This window comes from Tamandua tetradactyla, chromosome 1 (genome assembly GCF_023851605.1).
Source record: "Tamandua tetradactyla isolate mTamTet1 chromosome 1, mTamTet1.pri, whole genome shotgun sequence".
Lineage (NCBI taxonomy): Eukaryota > Metazoa > Chordata > Mammalia > Pilosa > Myrmecophagidae > Tamandua > Tamandua tetradactyla.
In genome coordinates this window covers 153,378,279-153,398,927 of record NC_135327.1, presented here as the reverse complement: position 1 = coordinate 153,398,927, position 20,649 = coordinate 153,378,279, and the positions used below count along the sequence as shown (strand labels likewise).

At 34.5% G+C, this 20,649-nt stretch overlaps 1 long non-coding RNA gene across 4 annotated transcripts in view; it reads right to left on the bottom strand.

Annotated features, from left to right (window-relative positions):
- LOC143644274 (uncharacterized) overlaps positions 1 to 20,649 on the bottom strand; it is a 262,187-nt gene that overhangs the window by 68,751 nt on the left and 172,787 nt on the right. The window contains exons 5-6 of one of the 4 annotated variants that reach the window (XR_013156591.1): positions 16,595 to 16,630; positions 7,720 to 8,604 (exon numbers count right to left, since the gene is read on the bottom strand). The exons of 1 other annotated variant lie outside the window; for it this stretch is intronic. This is a non-coding gene — a long non-coding RNA (uncharacterized LOC143644274). Of the gene's footprint in view, positions 1 to 7,719; positions 8,605 to 16,594; positions 16,631 to 18,956; positions 19,293 to 20,649 lie in introns of those variants that run through there. 2 more of the 4 variants (XR_013156595.1, XR_013156617.1) reach the window with 2 other exon arrangements.

Genomic DNA, 20,649 nt, shown 5'->3' with positions numbered 1-20,649 from the left:
GAAGTAATTGAACTTAATTTGCCCCAAGTAATTAATTTGTGCATCTGTTATTGTTCTCTTCATATTGCTTTTTAGGAAATGATATATGTACGTGTCTCCATTATAGCAGTAGTTATCTGAAGACAGGGATCTCATCATTTTATCCCTACTTCCTGGTATGAGATTGGCACATAGTAGGTACTAAATAAATGATAAATGGACACAAAGTAAAGTAGTATAAAGAAAATTAAACCCGAGGTGGTGATTAAGGGCACAGACTTAGTTTCATCTATACTTCTTATACAGACCCAGTTTCTCTATCTGTAAAGTAGGCATAATAATAATATCTCTCTTTTTGAATTGTTAAAAGAGTAAATGAGTGTCTTTTTTATTATAAGGACTGAATAAATGCTAGCTGTAGTTATTATCATTTAACTCTGCTTCATTTTTTCAGCCTACTTTCATTTAAATATCAGCTAAAACCAATACTTCTTTGTCTGATAGGAAGGATCACAGTGCCTTAGATTGTAATCAAGGGAGTAGAGTGAGCATGTCATGGAGCCATCATCCTGTATAGTGGTTCTTGGGGAATAGTTAATGTCTGCTTGCAGGTGATATTTTGGCCCTAGTGATGAGTAATATTCTTCGTGTTTTCAGGCAAAGTTAGGCTGAATTAATTTTAGAACTGACCCACTTACATATTTTTAAACTTTAGACTATGGCAGCTGAACAGCTAAGTTGGACAATTTACAAATTGCATTATGGTTTATATGGGGCAGGCCACTCTCTAAATAGGACCAAAGGGCCTGAGATCCTGAGTGACTGGCTTCTTGATAGATTCAAAATATCAGTTATCCTTAACCCTTGATGTTCTACTAGAACTCTAGAAGTTTGGAGGGGAAGGAAAAAAGAAGTTTTATAGATTTTTTTTATAATCAAAACCAAAAAAAAAAAAGGAAAATCATACCCAGAATGGCACAGAATAGTTACCAAATAACAGAAATAAGGACAAATTTCAAACACACTGAGTTATATTTACTTGAATGTGGACAAATTTAGATTGTAAAATTTGAGTTAGTTTGGTAGACTTGGTAAGCTGCACAGGTTTTCACGGAATGGTGTAAGATTTATTCATAAGCTCAAAGCAATATTTGTGAAATCTTTTACCATTTCCTCCATGAATGTTTCCTAATAATCCTTGTAACTAAAATAACCTATCTTCTCTAAACTCCAGATTAGTACATTGTACTCTTCGTATTTTGTTTTTATTGTTCAGTGCATTGTAGTTTTTTTTGCCTCTTTGACCTCCTGCAACATACTGCCTTCCTTGAAGTCAAGGGTGGTAACTAATATACATTTCTGTCTCTTGCAGTGAAGTACCCTGAGTCTTGCACATAGTAGATGCTGCATAAATGTTAGTTAAGTCCAATGTAACTGGCATCTGTACAGAGCCCACTCCCTGCTTCTTGCTGTCATGCAAGATTTCATTATAACATTTTTCCTACCAAGTTGGCTTGGGACTTTACATTTTTTCTCAACACAACAGTCCAGGAAGCCACTACCGGTTAGTTGTACTTGGCACAAGAGTGAAACCTCCTTGCCATTCTAGCACTTAAGTTTCCAGCCAGAGATTTTCATATAGGTCTTTGTTGTTAAGGATAAATGAAATGAGGTATTTTAATAACAGGTCAAATTTATCATTGGTACTTACAAAACAAAACAATTTGTATATTCTATTGTATTGATAGCAGGTCAAAACCACAATTGTAATGTAGGAAAGACAGCCAATTCCTCTTAGTGGTAGTGACTAAAGGTGTAGGAGTAAAAGAAATACTGCTAAGTATTACAAGGAAAAATATTTTAAATCAACTGCTTTAATAGTTATCTTGTTTCTTATGGGTATTATTCAATTTAGCGTGAAATAATTTGAGGATATTGTCCCTCTAATCCCATTGGAGAAGTTAGTTCATAGACTACTATGTTAAAAGAAAGCACTATGTATAGTACTCCTTTATTAGTTTAAATTATTAAAAAAGTATTTGGTACCATTATAGTACTTCTGAGAGTAGTTGTGGGCTTTTGCTTTAAAGTAAATAACTTTACCCTTTTTAAATTTTGTACAATGTTAATCTTGTTTATTACTTTTATGTGCATAGAAGAGCTTTTCCCTTATCTCCATTTAAGGGAAAAGTTCTGACCAAGGGTGCATGGCCTGAGGAAGAATGTAGACACTGGTCACACTCAAGTAGTTACTGGAGAGGAAGCTCTTCTGAAGGGAAACTCTGTGCTCCCGCTCCTACTAACATTATCCTAGCGTGGGAGTCGGGTCTGAGTCATGGTATCTCTTCATTTTTGTTGTGAAGTTTGTAGGGATGGTTGGCTACTTCCCCTTGATATGAGGTCTATTAGGATGTAGGCCCTAATGATTTTATTGCATTTGCTAGTAATATTGGGGGCAATTGATTATCTGGCCAAGATACAATAATTAAACCGGAATAAATAAATGCTCATAATCAAATCTGAATATAATATTATTTCTTCAAACAGCTGAGACTTGTATAGAAGATTTAATCCATTTTTGTCCTAGAAGATACTTTATAAGACATATAACCATATAAGCATTAAATATCTAATAGCGCAAAGGAACTTCTATATTTAGAAATAAACTTAAAATATTAGAGTTTTGTCTCATCACGCAAACTAAAGAATAATCTTATTTCATACACTAGAGTTTATTTATTGGCAATAGTGTCTTCCTGTCAATATTCGATAAGATCTGATTTTTGAAGCCTATTAAAACTAATAAGTAAATCAATAATAATTGAGTAAACAATGTCTTTCTACTTCAACCTCCTTCACATACAATGAATGAGAATATTTTTTAATTTGAGAGCCAAAGTCATAATCTATTGATATAAAATCAATGTCTCTTTCTTTGCTTTGGCCTTGATATTTTATCTAAAGCAAGGGAATATCATCTTAGGACAAGATTTTTGTTTAAGTATACGCTTTTCAATTAATTGATAAACCTTTCTATTCAACTAATGATAAATTATGGTAGGGATACTCTTAAGGCTGCCAACATTTTGCTAAAGGGTAACTACTGTGGACAAAAAATCCAAAGTCATACTAATGTTCCTCAGTGTTAACAGTAGTTTTGGCTTATCATCTCATAATTAACATCTAGTAATGACATCTCACATTTCTAAAGTATGTTATTAGTAACAGTTCTACATTAATTCTAATACAGGAAAGGAAAATAGTTGCTCCAAGGATGTGTTTTTGGTTATTGGAACTTATTAGCTGTTTGTTACACTATGAGAGAAGCATTTCCTAAATACCTGTCAATATAGACTGAAGTCTTTAATTGTCAGTAAATTGATGGAGCAAATGAGACAAAAGCACTTTCCAGTAGTAAAACAAATCTATAATTAAAAAATGGAAGTCTGTGTCCCTCAAAGCTTTTGAATTGCTGAAAAATGTCTACAAAAACTTCTGCAAGTACAGGCTATTTTCTTTCTTAATGGAGAAATCATGGAACAATAATTCATATCTTCATTAAAATATCAGTATCCCATGTCTTTTACGTCCCTTAGAAAAATAACTTCTAAAACAAAAATCACATAATTTCTCAACTTTATGTTTCTGCAGCTATAAATTGTAGATTTACAACTGTAAATCAAAATCTGTTTAACTTGTTCTTTTAAAGGAACATTTTTTTAAAAAAGGGAAGTGTTGCTTGTAAGCTAAAATAAAACATTTTGAGAGTTTTAATTTATGCCAAATTGTAAAGTTTTATTTGCTTATTGTGCATGCTGATTGGAGATAGTTTTTAGGTAGATGGTTTAAATGTGTAAAGGTAGATTGATAGCAAAGGACTCTAGAGCAAAGGATCACTGTTCAATGTTTTTTACTCTGCCCTGCTTTGGACCTTGCCTTGCTTTTAGTTCCAATTCTATTTTCAATCTGTTTTTCTTTTTACTGTGTATTTCAAACTCTATATGAAGACCTTAGAGGGAGTCCATGCATGGAGCATGCCTGCCACATGCTGGGGGAATAGAACCCACTGTAATTATCTCTATTTTATAACGGATGAAACCGAGATGCAGAAAGGTTAAGCCATTTGTGAGAAACCACATATAAGTAAGCATTCTTTGAGATGGAGATTAAAACCTTTAATCAAGAAGAGGTTAAAATGTCACAATTCCAAATCTGAAATAGAATGTCTGAAATGGCAGATTCTTAAGAGAGAATAATTAAAGGAGTTGATGCCTCATTGTCTTTAACGATATTCCTTGCTGTTCCATCAAACCATTGAATAGATAAGAGGTGAGCAATAAGTTTCAAGCTGATCTTTTGTGTAGCCAGATAATTTAGACAAAGGCTCACAGGGATAGTATGGAAAGAAAATTCACCCACCTGGCTTCCAAATTCCTCAAATTTCTGTAGGGGGTGAATGAGTGACACTTAGGTACATGGGCCAGAACAAAACGACTCTTTGTATTCTGGTTTCCTTTTTTAAATTTGCAGTGCCAAACCACAGATATGTATGCTATAATGAGTATAGTAGATTGAACTTTGGAAACAGAGACTGCTGTGCAACTTCTGAGTTTAAAGCTGGGCAAATAAACTTTAATCATAATTTATTTCCTTTTCAGTTATGCTCAGGAGGCTTAACCTATAATTACATAACATAAGATGGTTGATCCAGTTTTTAAAGGGTGGGAGAAAATGTCACTTTCAAGTAGGGTAAATTTATTTTTTAGACCCTTCTCTACATGTTGGGGAAAATTCTGGATCGGAAACCTTGCAAGACACATCCCTCACCCCTAGTTTAAATTCTAATTAGTCTCCTGGGGAAAGGAAAAGGGTCATTCTTAAATTTAAAATCTTCACAACCACTTGGAAGTAGCAACAGTATGTATTTGTCACATCTCTGCTAATGGTTCTAATCCCCTGATATCTGTTTTAATGGACCATTTCTTTCATGTCTTCCTATTTTATAAGAAATCTTACTTGAAAAGTGATCAACGTAGGTCTAATTATTCATGGATACCTAACTTTGTAACACTGTTACTTACAAGTATTTTTTTGGTCATCTTCTTTCTGAAATATATAGAACATGTTGCAAATTTAATTCATAGGACTTCATATACAAAAGCTATTGTAAATAGCTTCATGGGTGACATCTTCTGTGGTGACTACTTAATCAAAACCAGTTTAACTGATCTTTTAAAGGGATGTTTCAAGAAAGTAAAAAGTTCCCCCCTTTAGATTCCAGAGTAATCAGTGTAGAAATCACCTCAAAAGGGGGATGAGCAGGGAAACGATGACATAAAGGTGTTGTAGGATTCCATTCTCAATTGAAGAATCATCTCTGGGCTTTCCCATTTTGTGGAATATGATACCGATCCCTGTGTGGATTGCTTAGATGAAGAGAATAGATGCCACTTTCTCTCAGGGAACTTGATTAATTTTCAGAGTTAGATTTTATGGGTGATCCCAGTCTTAAGTGTGGGTTCAATAAGAATATTTAGAAAATAAGAGGCCAGCTACTAATACTCAGAAAGACAACTTCTAGGAAGATCCAGGGACACATTTTAAGTGATTCTTTTAATTTTTCAACGAGTACAAAAAGTATCTGTTTAATAAGTCCAAGTGAAGAGAACATTGGATTGCAAGTCAGTTGATCAAACGCTGACTTTGCTTATGCTGCTAGTGCAATAACAAGCGGAGTGAAAATAAAAGCTCTTCTTCTCTAAAAGCCTGCTTTTTTTTCCACATGGGCAGGCACCAGGACTAGAACCCAGGTCTCTGGCATAGCAGATGAGAATTCTGCCTGCTGAGACACCGTGGCCTGCCTTCTGCTTTTTTTTGAACAACAAAATGAAGTAAAGAGTCTAAATATTCTCTAACATCACTTCCATTTTAAATACGTTATAGTATACAAACATCTGCTGGTTGGGCTTTATACTTGGAGCTGTGGAAAACATGGTGTTATATAAATACTTTTCCAGCCCTTTAGCAGTTGGCTATTATACTTCATCATATCTGAAAACAATAGAGAAAACTAACCTGAAACCTCAAGCCAGCCTCATAAGATTATGCAACTAAATGGAAGGGCCTTTTAAAGACCTTATAAAGCTGTCTGATTTGAACTCAGTGATACCTATAATATTATCTTCAAGGCCTATTTCTTGGGCATGCAGATGGCTCAATAAGGGTGGGATACCATTTGCTATACGCATCCAGTGTGGTCCACCGTATGCATAACTAAATTATCTAAATATCATATAAAAGCTATAGACTAACTTTTTTTAATTAAAAGAAAGTCATAAGTTGATAGACTCTTGAGGAAATAAAAGGAAGATCTGTAATCATTATATCTAAAAATATTTGTCTAATTCATAATGGAGAAGTTAAATAAGTAACATTTATGTTACTTATGTAAATAAGTAACATTTATGTTACTTATGTAAATAAGTAACATTTTATGGTCTGCTTCAGGGCAGGACACTCTCTTCTTTCTATGTGCAGAGCTTGGCACAAGGTAAAAGTATCAACACACATTTATTGAGTTAAATCTTGTAAAATGGAAGCATTTGGGGTCAATCAATAACCCAACACACATACATGCTTACTGAACAAATAGGCACAATTCAAAATACAGGTGAAATCACATTTCAAGAAGTTTTGTGGGGCACATAGTTAGAGTTATAAAGTGAGAAAGGACCTTAGGGATCATCTAATTGTTTAATGATAATGAAATTTTGTTACAATGAAAGGACATGACTAGAAATCATGTCTTCATTCTGTGGGAGGTGGGGATGAGAAAGAATATGTTGAACCTGTCTGAGGGGATTATCAAATTAAAATGTGTTTAAATTCCATTAGTGCAGTATCAGATCTTCACCATCTCTACCACTTCACTTTTTATAGTTCTAGAAACTTGTGTTTTGTCAGACTATTTTCGTCTTGTTTGGGTGCATAGATGAGTGTTTTTCAGGAGGGGCTGAAGGGATTTTGGGGTAGGGGATGGGAAAGGAGTTGGTTTTCTAGTAACCACAACTCTACATTCCCATTGCTGGTTCAAGTACAGATTGAACACTAAAAACTGTTGCTCTTTAGGAGAATTGATAGTCAATGCTTAATTAGTACAGTGTTTTTCTTCAGGATGATGGAAAAGTTTTGGTAATGGATGGCGGTAATGTGGTACAACATTGTAACTGTAATTAACACCATGGAATTGTATATTTGAAAGTGGGTAAAATGGAAATTTTTAGGTTGTAATATGTTACCAGAACCTATAGAATTGTGCAATTTAAATAGTAAACCCTCTCCCCAATGGATTTGAGTGCAGTGGAATTTATTGTAAAGTGGTAAACTAACAACTATGGTTGATAGCTAATAGTATAATTATAATAATATTGTTTCAACAATTGCAGCAAAGTTACCACACTAATGCAAAGTGTCAATAATAGAGAAAACTGTGTATGAGAGGGAATATATGAAAACTCTGTATTTTCTGTATAATTTTTTCTGTAAACCCACAATTGCTTTAATATAGAAAGAAATGTACACAATAGAAACCAGAGAAAACATTTTTTTATAAAAGAAATATCCAGTCGATAGTGTGCTTTGAAAAAGTGTAAAGTGTTACACAAGATTACAATAATAAATAAATTATATGTATGTTACTAAAAAATGAGTAATAAATTAACTCATTTTGAAGTTCAATGCTATTGCTAATTGAATACTTGTTATGTGCTAAGGCAGTATGCTTGGCCTTTAAAAATATGTTATCTCACTTAATATTCATAACAGTATTGTATCAACATTATTTTACATATAAAGAAAATTAGGATCCTTTAGAGAAATCAAATATTTGCCTATGGTCAGATGATTGGTAATGTATAAACCAAATTTGAGTAAAATTTTCTTTACTCAGAGACTCTTACATAATATGCTTTTCTCTCCCTAGTGGATTTGAATTCAATAAAATTTATTGTGACGTGGTAAGCAAATGAAGGGCCCTGGCTCTGGGACTAATGCCATCCTTCTTACTAGTTGTGATGGGGACAAGGTACTTATTCTTTCTGCCCTTTAATAACCATACCTGTAAGAAGAAGGGATTTTAGAGAAAGTTCTCTAGTGCTCTAGAAATATGCTCTATTTTTTTCACATTGCCTTACCATAAGACCATCTAAAAGACACAGAAATAGCTTTTAATTTTTTTATCAGCACGTTTCCTTGTAATCACAGCTTCCAATGAAGAAATTGTCCTCGGCATTCAGTCTCATAGTTTATCACTACATAGATCACTGGATGTTTGTATGTGTACACGTGAGGGAATCTGGGGATATTGGACCTAAAGATCTACAAATTTCAAAAAAATATATCCTATTTTGGAATGTTTGTTTCAACCTATTTGAAAACTGGATGATACAGCTCATGAAAGACCTTGACAAGAATAATACTATATTACATTAGGTTTTACAAAATTAATTATACAATACAAATTGTAGAACTGGCTTGACAGCGCTTCACCTTTCAAAGATAGAGATATTGACTTTTTCCTTCTGCTATTATGCCACAGCTTGTGACCATACCTCCTTCCAAAAACAACTAGAAAACATAGAAAAATGGGTTATCAGACATGGATTTTAAATGCACTGTGATCATTAATTTCAATAAAATAGCTGACAAGATACAAAAGTTCATCAAAGAAAGGAACTTATAAAAATCAAGATATAATTTACATACCATAAAATGTACAATTCAGTGTTTTTTACTATATTCTCAAAGTTGTGCAAACATCACTGCTATCTAATTTCTGAATACTTACATCACTTCCAAAAGTAACTTCATATCCATTATCAGGCATTCTTTTCTCTCCCCAACCTCTGGCAACCACTAATCTACTTTCTCCCAATAGATTTGCCTATTTCGGACATTTCATATAAATTGAATCTGTAATATGTGGTCTTTTGTGACGGCTTCTTTTTAGTTAGTATTATGTTTTCATGATTCATCCATGTTGCAGCATGTATCAGCACTTCATTCCTTTTTATGGATAATTATATTCCATTGCATGGATATACCACATTTTATTTATCAGTACATCTTTGGTGAACATTTGAGTTGTTTTCCGTTTCTGGCTATCTGAATAAGCTGTTATAAACATTTGAGTATAAGTTTTTGTGTGAATACATATTTTCATTTCTCACCTAGGGGTGAAATTGCTGGGTCATATGACAACTGTATGTTTAACTTTTTGAGAAACTTCCAAACAGTTTTCCAAAATGGCTGCACTATTTTATATTCTTAACAGAAAAGTATAAATGTTCCAGTTTTTCCATACCTTGCCAAAACTTGTTATTGTCTGCTTTTTTTTATTAATTAAAAAAATTAACACAACATTTAGAAATCATTCCATTCTACATATGCAATCAGTAATTTTTAATATCATCACATAGATGTATGATCATCATTTCTTAGTACATATGCATCGATATAGAAAAAGAAATAGCAAGACAACAGAAAAAGAAATAAAATGATAATATAGAGAAAAAATAAAAATAAAAATGAAAAATACAAAAATATATAAAAAAAACTATAGCTCAGATGCAGCTTCATTCAGTGTTTTAACATAATTACATTACAATTAGGTAGTATTGTGCTGTCCATTTTTTTTTTTAGAAATCATACCATTCTACATATGCAATCAGTAATTCTTAACATCATCACATAGATGCATGATCATCGTTTCTTAGTACATTTGCATCGGTTTAGAAGAACAAGCAATATAACCGAAAAAGATATAGAATGTTAATATAGAGAAAAAAAATAAAAGTAATAATAGTAAGAACAAAACAAAACAAAAACCTATAGCTCGGATGCAGCTTCATTCAGTGTTTTAACATGATTACTTTACAATTAGGTATTATTGTGCTGTCCATTTTTGAGTTTTCGTATCTAGTCCTATTGCACAGTCTGTATCCCATCAGCTCCAATTACCCATTATCTTACTCTGTTTCTAACTCCTGCTGAACTCTGTTACCAATGACATATTCCAAGTTTATTCTCCAGTGTCGATTCACATCATTGGGACCATACAGTATTTGTCTTTTAGTTTTTGGCTAGACTCACTCAGCATAATGTTCTCTAGGTCCATCCATGTTATTACATGCTTCATAAGTTTATCCTGCCTTAAAGCTGCATAATATTCCATTGTGTGTATATACCACAATTTGTTTAGCCACTCGTCTGTTGATGGACATTTTGGCTGTTTCCATCTCTTTGCAATTGTAAATAACGCTGCTATAAACATTGGTGTGCAAATGTCTGTTTGAGTTTTTGCCCTTAATTCCTTTGAGTAGATTCCCAGCAATGGTATTGCTGGGTCGTATGGCAATTCTATATTCAGGTTTTTTAGGAAATGCCAAACTGCCTTCCACAGTGGTTGCACCATTTGACATTCCCACCAACAGTGGATAAGTGTGCCTCTTTCACCGCATCCTCTCCAGCACTTGTCATTTTCTGTTTTGTTGATAATGGCCATTCTGGTGGGTGTTAGATGATATCTCATTGTGGTTTTGATTTGCATTTCTCTAATGGCCAGGGACATTGAGCATCTCTTCATGTACCTTTTGGCCATTTGTATTTCCTCCTCTTAGAGGTGTCTATTCAAGTCTTTTTCCCATTTTGTAATTGGGTTGGCTGTCTTTTTGTTGTTGAGTTGAACAATCTCATTATAAATTCTGGATACTAGACCTTTATCTGATATGTCGTTTCCAAATATTGATTCCCATTGTGTAGGCTGTCTTTCTACTTTCTTGATGAAGTTCTTTGATGCACAAAAGTGTTTAAGTTTGAGGAGTTCACATTTATTTATTTCCTTCTTCAGTGTTCTTGCTTTAGGTTTAAGGTCCATAAAACCGCCTCCAATTGTAAGATTCATAAGATATCTCCCTACATTTTCCTCTAACTGTTTTATGGTTTTAGACCTAATGTTTAGATCTTTGATCCATTTTGAGTTAACTTTTGTGTAGGGTGTGAGATATGGGTCTTCTTTCATTCTTTTGCATATGGATATCCAGTTCTCTAGGCACCATTTGTTGAAGAGACTGTTCTGTCCCAGGTGAGTTGGCTTGACTGCCTTATCAAGGATCAAATGTCCATAGATGAGAGGGTCTATATCTGAGCACTCTATTCGATTCCATTGGTCTATATATCTATCTTTATGCCAATACCATGCTGTTTTGACCACTGTGGCTTCATAATATGCCTTAAAGTCAGGCAGTGCAAGACCTCCAGCTTCGTTTTTTTTCCTCAATATGTTTTTAGCAATTCGGGGCACCCTGCCCTTCCAGATAAATTTGCTTATTGGTTTTTCTATTTCTGATAAATAAGTTGTTGGGATTTTGATTGGTATTGCATTGAATCTGTAAATCAATTTAGGTAGGATTGACATCTTAACTATATTTAGTCTTCCAATCCATGAACACGGTATGCCCTTCCATCTATTTAGGTCTTCTGTGATTTCTTTTAACAGTTTTTTGTAGTTTTCTTTATATAGGTTTTTTGTCTCTTTAGTTAAATTTATTCCTAGGTATTTTATTCTTTTAGTTGCAATTGTAAATGGGATTTGTTTCTTGATTTCCCCCTCCGCTTGTTCATTGCTAGTGTATAGAAATGCTACAGATTTTTGAATGTTGATCTTGTAACCTGCTACTTTGCTGTACTCATTTATTAGCTCTAGTAGTTTTGCTGTGGATTCTTCCGGGTTTTCGATGCATAGTATCATATCGTCTGCAAACAGTGATAGTTTTACTTCTTCCTTTCCAATTTTGATGCCTTGTATTTCTTTTTCTTGTCTAATTGCTCTGGCTAGAACTTCCAACACAATGTTGAATAATAGTGGTGATAGTGGACATCTTTGTCTTGTTCCTGATCTTAGGGGGAAAGTTTTCAATTTTTCCCCGTTGAGGATGATATTAGCTGTGGGTTTTTCATATATTCCCTCTATCATTTTAAGGAAGTTCCCTTGTATTCCTATCCTTTGAAGTGTTTTCAACAGGAAAGGATGTTGAATCTTGTCAAATGCCTTCTCTGCATCAATTGAGATGATCATGTGATTTTTCTGTTTGATTTGTTGATATGGTGTATTACATTAATTGATTTTCTTATGTTGAACCATCCTTGCATACCTGGGATGAATCCTACTTGGTCATGATGTATGATTCTTTTAATGTGTTGTTGGATATGATTTGCTAGAATTTTATTGAGAATTTTGTATCTATATTCATTAGAGACATTGGCCTGTAGTTTTCTTTTTTTGTAATATCTTTGCCTGGTTTTGGTATGAGGGTGATGTTGGCTTCATAGAATGAATTAGGTAGTTTTCCCTCCGCTTCAATTTTTTTGAAGAGTTTGAGGAGAATTGGTACTAATTCTTTCTGGAATGTTTGATAGAATTCAGATGTGAAGCCGTCTGGTCCTGGACTTTTCTATTTAGGAAGCTTTTGAATGACTGATTCAATTTCTTTACTTGTGATTGGTTTGTTGAGGTCATCTATGTCTTCTTGAGTCAAAGTTGGTTGTTCATGTCTTTCCAGGAACCTGTCCATTTCCTCTAAATTGTTGTATTTATTAGCGTAAAGTTGTTCATAGTATCCTGTTATTACCTCCTTTATTTCTGTGAGGTCAGTAGTTATGTCTCCTCTTCCATTTCTGATCTTATTTATTTGCATCCTCTCTCTTCTTCTTTTTGTCAATCTTGATAAGGGCCCATCAGTCTTATTGATTTTCTCATAGAACCAACTTCTGGCCTTATTGATTTTCTCTATTGTTTTCATGTTTTCAATTTCATTTATTTCTGCTCTAATCTTTGTTATTTCTTTCCTTTTGCTTGCTTTGGGATTAGTTTGCTGTTCTTTCTCCAGTTCTTCCAAGTGGACAGTTAATTCCTGCATTTTTGCCTTTTCTTCTTTTCTGATAAAGGCATTTAGGGCAATAAATTTCCCTCTTAGCACTGCCTTTGCTGCATCCCATAAGTTTTGATATGTTGTGTTTTCATTTTCATTCGCCTCGAGGTATTTGCTAATTTCTCTAGCAATTTCTTCTTTGACCCACTCGTTGTTTAGGAGTGTGTTGTTGAGCCTCCACGTATTTGTGAATTTTCTGGCACTCTGCCTATTATTGATTTCCAACTTCATTCCTTTATGATCCGAGAAAGTGTTGTGTATGATTTCAATCTTTTTAAATTTATTAAGACTTGCTTTGTGACCCAGCATATGGTCTATCTTTGAGAATGATCCATGAGCACTTGAGAAAAAGGTGTATCCTGCTGTTGTGGGATGTAATGTCCTATAAATGTCTGTTAAGTCTAGCTCATTTATAGTAATATTCAGATTCTCTATTTCTTTATTGATCCTCTGTCTAGATGTTCTGTCCATTGATGAGAGTGGTGAATTGAAGTCTCCAACTATTATGGTATATGAGTCTATTTCCCTTTTCAGTGTTTGCAGTGTATTCCTCACGTATTTTGGGGCATTCTGGTTCGGTGCATAGATATTTATGATTGTTATGTCTTCTTGTTTAATTGTTCCTTTTATTAGTATATAGTGTCCTTCTTTGTCTCTTTTAACTGCTTTACATTTGAAGTCTAATTTGTTGGATATTAGTGTAGCCACTCCTGCTCTTTTCTGGTTGTTATTTGCATGAAATATCTTTTCCCAACCTTTCACTTTCAATCTATGTTTATCTTTGGGTCTAAGATGTGTTTCCTGTAGACAGCATATAGAAGGATCCTGTTTTTTTTATCCATTCTGCCAATCTATGTCTTTTGATTGGGGAATTCAGTCCATTGACATTTAGTGTTATTACTGTTTGGATAATATTTTCCTCTAACATTTTGCCTTTTGTATTATATATATCATATCTGATTTTCCTTCTTTCTACACTCTTCTCCATACCTCTCTCTTCTGTCTTTTTGTATCTGACTCTATTGCTCCTTTTAGTATTTCTTGCAGAGCTGGTCTCTTGGTCACAAATTCTCTTAGTGACTTTTTGTCTGTGAATGTTTTAATTTCTCCCTCATTTTTGAAGGATAATTTTGCTGGATATAAGAGTCTTGGTTGGCAGTTTTTCTCTTTTAGTAATTTAAATATATCATCCCACTGTCTTCTAGCTTCCATGGTTTCTGCTTAGAAATCTACACATAGTCTTATTGGGTTTCCCTTGTATGTGATGGATTGTTTTTCTCTTGCTGCTTTCAAGATCCTCTCTTTCTCTTTGACCTCTGACATTCTAACTCGTAAGTGTCTTGGAGAACGCCTATTTGGGTCTAATCTCTTTGGGGTGCGCTGCACTTCTTGGATCTGTAATTTTAGGTCTTTCATAAGAGTTGGGAAATTTTCAGTGATAATTTCTTCCATTAGTTTTTCTCCTCCTTTTCCCTTCTCTTCTACTTCTGGGACACCCACAACACGTATATTTGTGCAGTTCGTATTGTCCTTGAGTTCTCTGATACCCTGTTCAAATTTTTCCTTTTTTTCCCGATAGTTTCTGTTTCTTTTTGGAATTCAGATGTTCCATCCTCCAAATCACTAATTCTATCTTCTGTCTCTTTAAATCTATCATTGTAGGTATCCATTGTTTTTTCCATCTTTTCTACTTTATCCTTCACTTCCATAAGTTCTGTGATTTGTTTTTTCAGTTTTTCTATTTCTTCTTTATGTTCAACCCATGTCTTCTTCATATCCTCCCTCAATTTATCGATTTCATTTTTGAAGAGATTTTCCATTTCTGTTCATATATTCAGCATTTGTTGTCTCAGCTCTTGTATCTCATTTGAACTATTGGTTTGTTCCTTTGACTGGGCCATATTCTCAATCTTCTGAGCGTGGACAGTTATCTTCTGCTGCTGGTGTCTTGGCATTTAGTCAGATTTCCCTGGGTGTCGGACCCAACAAGGTTGTAAGATTTTTCTGTGAAATCTCTGGGTTCTGTTTTTCTTATCCTGCCCCATAGGTGGCGCTCGTGGCACACGTTTGTCTGCGGGTCCCACCAGTAAAAGGTGCTGTGGGTCCTTCAACCCTGGAAAACTCTCGTTGTCCGGGAGGTTCACCAGCCGAAGTGGCTTGGAAGAGTGCCAGCCGGCCCGGGGTCCGAACGCGGGGAGGGTCACTTGCCGCCGCAGCCCGGGAAAGCGCCCGTCCGAATTTCCTAGTCGGCCCGGGGCGCCAAGCGTAGGGGGAGGGCACCAGCTGCAGCGGCCCGCCCGGGAGAGTGCACTTTCCTGGAGAGTCACGGGTTTGGAAGGGGCCCCCCGTCACCGTTCTCCGCGGCCTGGGGGTTTCTGATCCAATTCTCTCAGTTGGTCTGGGGCCTGCGCGTGGTGTGGGCGCCAGCCGCCGCGGTTTGAGGTGACTGCCTGTCCAATTCTCCCAGCCGGCCCGGGAAGGGGGAAGGGAGTGCCTCTGGCCATTTGCCGCCCCGCCCGGTAAAACCCGCGCCCCTCGGCGATCTCACCAGAGCGGGTTCTCTCAGCAAGCCAGCCGTTCCAGCATGGGGTACTCTGTCTTTTTTATCTCTGTCATGGCTTTGGGAGCTGTTCTGTATCGTTTCTACTCCCCTAGTAGCTGTCCTGGAGGAGAAACTAAGATCCGTGCGTCTTACTAAGCCGCCATCTTCTCCGGAAGTCTATTGTCTGCTTTTTGACTGTAGTCATCCTAGAGAGTACAATATGATTTCACTGTGGTTTTCATTTATATATCCTTAATTATTAATGATGTTCAGTATCTTTTCAAGTGTTTATTGGTCATTTATAAAGCTCCTTGGAGAAATATCTGTTCTAATCCTTTGCCTATTTTTTAAATAAGTTATTTGCCTTTTTATTTTTGATATGTTAGGACTTTTTATAAATTCTAGGTACTAGCCCTTTATATATCAGCTATATGATTTGCAAATGTTTTGTCCCATTCTGTGAATTGTCTCTTCATTTTCTTGATAGTGTCCTTTGAAGAATAAAAGTTTTAAATTTTGATTAAGCCCAATCTCTCTAGTTTTCATATTTTGTGTTTTGGGGTCATATCTAAGGTCCTGAAGACGTGTGCATACTTTTGTCTAAAAGCTTTATAGTTTTAGCTGTTAGGTATAGGTCTTTCATCCCTTTGCAAGTTAATTTTTGTGTATGTGTGAGGTGAGGATCTAGTTTTATTCTTTTTTATGTGGATAGTCAAGTTAACCAAGATTAAACATCATATTAATGGTGAAATGTTGAAATCCTTATCTCAGAGGAAGACTTAGAAAAGAATGTCAGGAACAGCCACTACTATTGAACAGTACACTAGCATTTTTTTGACATTGTACTAAATTTTTTTTCATATTCTTCAAATAATCTATAGATAATGCATAACCAAAAAGCCAAAAATAAAGACGTAAGGTTGATAAACTAAGAAATAATACAATAAATTTTATATTTACTATAATATAATAAATAAATTATTCATAGCTAGCATGAAATTATACACATAAAATGCAAAATTAACTGTAGAAGAGTATTAAAATTAAGTCATTAGATATAGGGTTGGTATTCAAACACCAATTATACCTGCAAAGCCAGAGTCCTGGGTTTGATTCCCAGCGCCTGCCCATGCAAAAAAAAAAAAAAAACCAAACTAATTGCACTTCAATATACCAATGAAAGGAAAGTAGAAAATGAAGCATTAAAGTGACAGTATTGACTTTAACATAAAAAATAAATTACATAAAAATAAAAATATAAATAATACCTAAAAATAAAACAAATGATAATGTGCAAGAACTCTTCAAGAAAAACTACAACATAATATTGATAAAAATTAAAGAAGACCTAAATAATGGAGAATGATACCATGTTTATGGATTAGAAAACTTAATGTTGTAAAATATAAATTTTGTAAAGATATTTTTTATAAATTATCTTCAAAAAATCTATAGATAATGTTCATCAATCTAAACACTTATGATTTGTACATTTTTCTGTGTGACTGTAATATTTAAAAAGTTTTACTTCAGTTGACACAATAAGTTTTTATGAAAACCTCTTAACAAAGTTCTTATCAGTATATCAAATTGAATGATTTATTGAAAAGATCATTCCCCTTCTGATACTATAATGTCATCATTGTAATAAATTAATTGATCATACAAATGTATGCGTGCATGTGTGTGTGTGTGCATATCAAATTGTGCTGCTAAAACAAAAATAAAATAAAACATAAAACTAAAGTGAATTAAATTTTGGCACAAAATAAAAATCTGCTATTAAATTTATTGGAAAGTGGAATACTGCCTGAAGCAGTGTGTTCTCTATCACCGGATGTATCCAAGCTGAAAATGGAAATATTCCTATTAATGTGGCTTAACAGGCAGTCTCTGAAGTGTGGAGGTTGGACAAGTTAACGTCTAAGGAACTCTCTAACTCTAGGACCACATAACTTTAAACCTTAAAATACCATACCACACAAACTGCCAAGTGGGATATACCACATGATTTGCCAAATAATGCTCATTAATGAGTAAATCATTTGAACTTTCAAGCAAATTCCACTTGAAGGAATATATATTTCTGACTTCCTTCTATTTTTGACAGCTTTTTGTTATATGACTTAAACATATAGAGGACTAGGCCACTGGGCTAAGCAAGAGATTATGGCTAGACTTCTTTTTTCTATTCTTAAGAAAAAATCTAAAATAAATTGAAGAACAGACTGCTCTATTGGTAAAAGATGAATAGCAAGTGGAAAATTTAGAGTGTTGCTAAATATATCTACTCACTGCACCAGGAACTGTCTTATGAAATATTAACCAAATTCTATTTATTCCTCACCTAAATATTCAGATTAGATATGTATAATGTGCATATTGTTTATACAAAGAATATGAAAAAAATGTTCATACAAAAAGTAATATGAAAAAAATAATCTATTTCATGTTACATGGGAAAGAGCGTTATTAATAATTGTTACTAATTCAGTTTAGGTTGAACAGTAAATTTAGGTGAATAAAAGTAATAGAATAGCAGATATTTCACTTTTAAATCACAGGACCACTTCCTCCTGATTGTCAAGTAATCATTTGAAGATATCAATAATTTAAAAATGTTTAGTGCAAGGACTTAGAGTGAAACTTGCATATAGTTTGCCAGAAAAACATAGAGACACACATATTTAATATACAATTTCAGACTCTTTATTTTCTATCTACAAATACTGTAGGGTCTGCTAATCTCAGGTTACATGCCCCTGGCCTGGTAAGCCAATAAAATATGAGGTTTAAACAACAGAGTAATATTGATAGTGTTACTGGGATTGTTATTATATTGGACAAAATTAGACATCCTACCTTGCTTGGCAAATTCTGTTTACGAATCTTTAAATTGTTGCACAGGCATTTGGGGTTTATTATCACCCAATACTGTGCCAAGTTCTGTATAAAGAATATACATAATCTTTGAAACTTTTGCAGATACCCATGTAAATGCTGAATTTTTGCCTGTGGTAAGTTACTCACATGACAGAAGACCCATACAAAAGTAAGTCATATCACATACATTACTCAGTAAACAGGTTGGTAAAAGTATAATCTTCCTGGGTGCTGATTAATGTAGGATCCCATAAAAAAAAACACAAAAATTATATCTTATTTCTTTTATGCCTTGTGTTATTCCATCCAATATTCAACCATTTACTGAGTTTAAGGATGATGTGGAAGGGTAAGTATGGAGTAGAGAAGGCAAAAGCATTCTAGTAATCTGAACTCATAATGAATCAGTATAAAGGAAACACATGCTTCCAAAATAGCGCAGTACGAAACAAATTAAAAATAAATACAGCAATTATTTGTTTTGCTCTTCTTTGGATATACACATAATAAAAGGTCATCAACAGCACATTGATATTTACTCTGTTTCCTATGAAAAATATCTGGCTTGAACAAAGAATAGCATATTCTGGTTAATAAAATATTTTGGCATATGGAGAATTGCCACATACAAATAATCATCTTTTAATGATTAAGAAGCCATTTCAGGATCTCACATTATAAACATCAATTTTTGCTACATTTCAGAAGTACAGAAATAGCAGTAAATAGCATAGTTAATAAAATACTAGGAATGATGAGGGCTTATGGTAAATTCACGCATTCTACCTACCATCCATCCATCCATTTTCCAGTCTTCCATCCATCTATCCATTTTATATACTGTGGGATGTGTGGGGATACAAGTTGCTTGCAAAATAGATAGTTTTTCTGTTCTCATGGAACTTTCAAAAATAAAAATATGAGAAAAACACATATTAGATGAGATATTAAAAGCTTTTTATTTTGAAATACTTATACATTGCTCTCTCTCTTGCAGCTCTCAAAATTGTTTTTTATCTATCTTCGGCATTCAACAGTATGATTGATATATATATATCAACAGTATGATATATATATGTCATGATGTGGGTTTATTTGATTTTATCTGGTTAGGAGTTTATTGAGCATCTTGGATGTGTACATTCATACCTTTCATTAGATTTGGGAAGTTCTCAGCCATTATTTCTTTGAATATTCCCTCTGCCCCTTTCTTTGTTTCATCTCCTTCTAGGATTCCCACAGTGCATATATTGGTATGCTTGATGGTGTCCCGTAGGTTCCTCAGAGTGTTCAGTTTTTTTCATTCTTTCTTCTTTTTGCTTTTCAGATGAGATGATTTCGATTGTCTTATTTTACAAAGGTTCTCTGATTCTTTAATCTGCCAGCTCCAATTTACTGTTGAATCCCTCCAAACAATTTTAAATTTCTGTTACCAAAGAGCTTTGTTTGGTTCCTTTTCAAAATTTCCACCTCTATTAATGTTTTCTTCAATCATTTTCTTATTTCCTTTATTCTTCCCTCTCCCCCCCCCCCCCGCCCCATTTTCCTTTAGCTCTTTGAGAATATTTAGGACAGTTTTTAAAAGTCTTTGTCTGGTAATTCCCCGGTCTGGTCCTCCTCATCAACAGTTTCTAATGTTTAATCTCCTTTGCCTGGGCCAGTGCTTCCTGTATCTTTGTATGCTTTGCAATCTTTTGTAGAAACTTGGATATTTTGATATTTTAATGTGCTATCGCTGGTATTTTGACTCTGAGCCACCTGTTCCTTAAACTTGTATCCAGGTATTTTTATAACAGAGCTTTCCTTGAGTGCTAACAGTTTAACGACAAGAAAAAGAAGGTAAAAAAGAAAACACCTTTTGCAGTCTTTGTGGATTGACCTATGTGTGCTCTCATTCACAGTTCACAGTTTATCCATACAATGAGTTTAGGGACTAGCTCTAAACCAAAGCATGGTGGCCTCCCTGATCCTTCCAGAGCATGCATCTTGTTTTGGGCATGTTAGTGTGGCCCTAGGAATTCCACTGTTTACATGTTTCCAAATGTCCTTTTTCTTGAGGAAACAGTTTCTTCACAGTCCTGGCACTGCACTGTATGTCCTACAACCAGCTATCCCTTGTCTCAGGCATCCAGTTCTCCCACAACATTCTGTAGGAGAGCTCAGTGAGCTGCCTTCTACTGCAGGGCAAGTTCTGGAATGGTGAGTGCCTCATGTCACCATCAGACAGATTGGACCAGACATACATGTTCTCACTGTGTG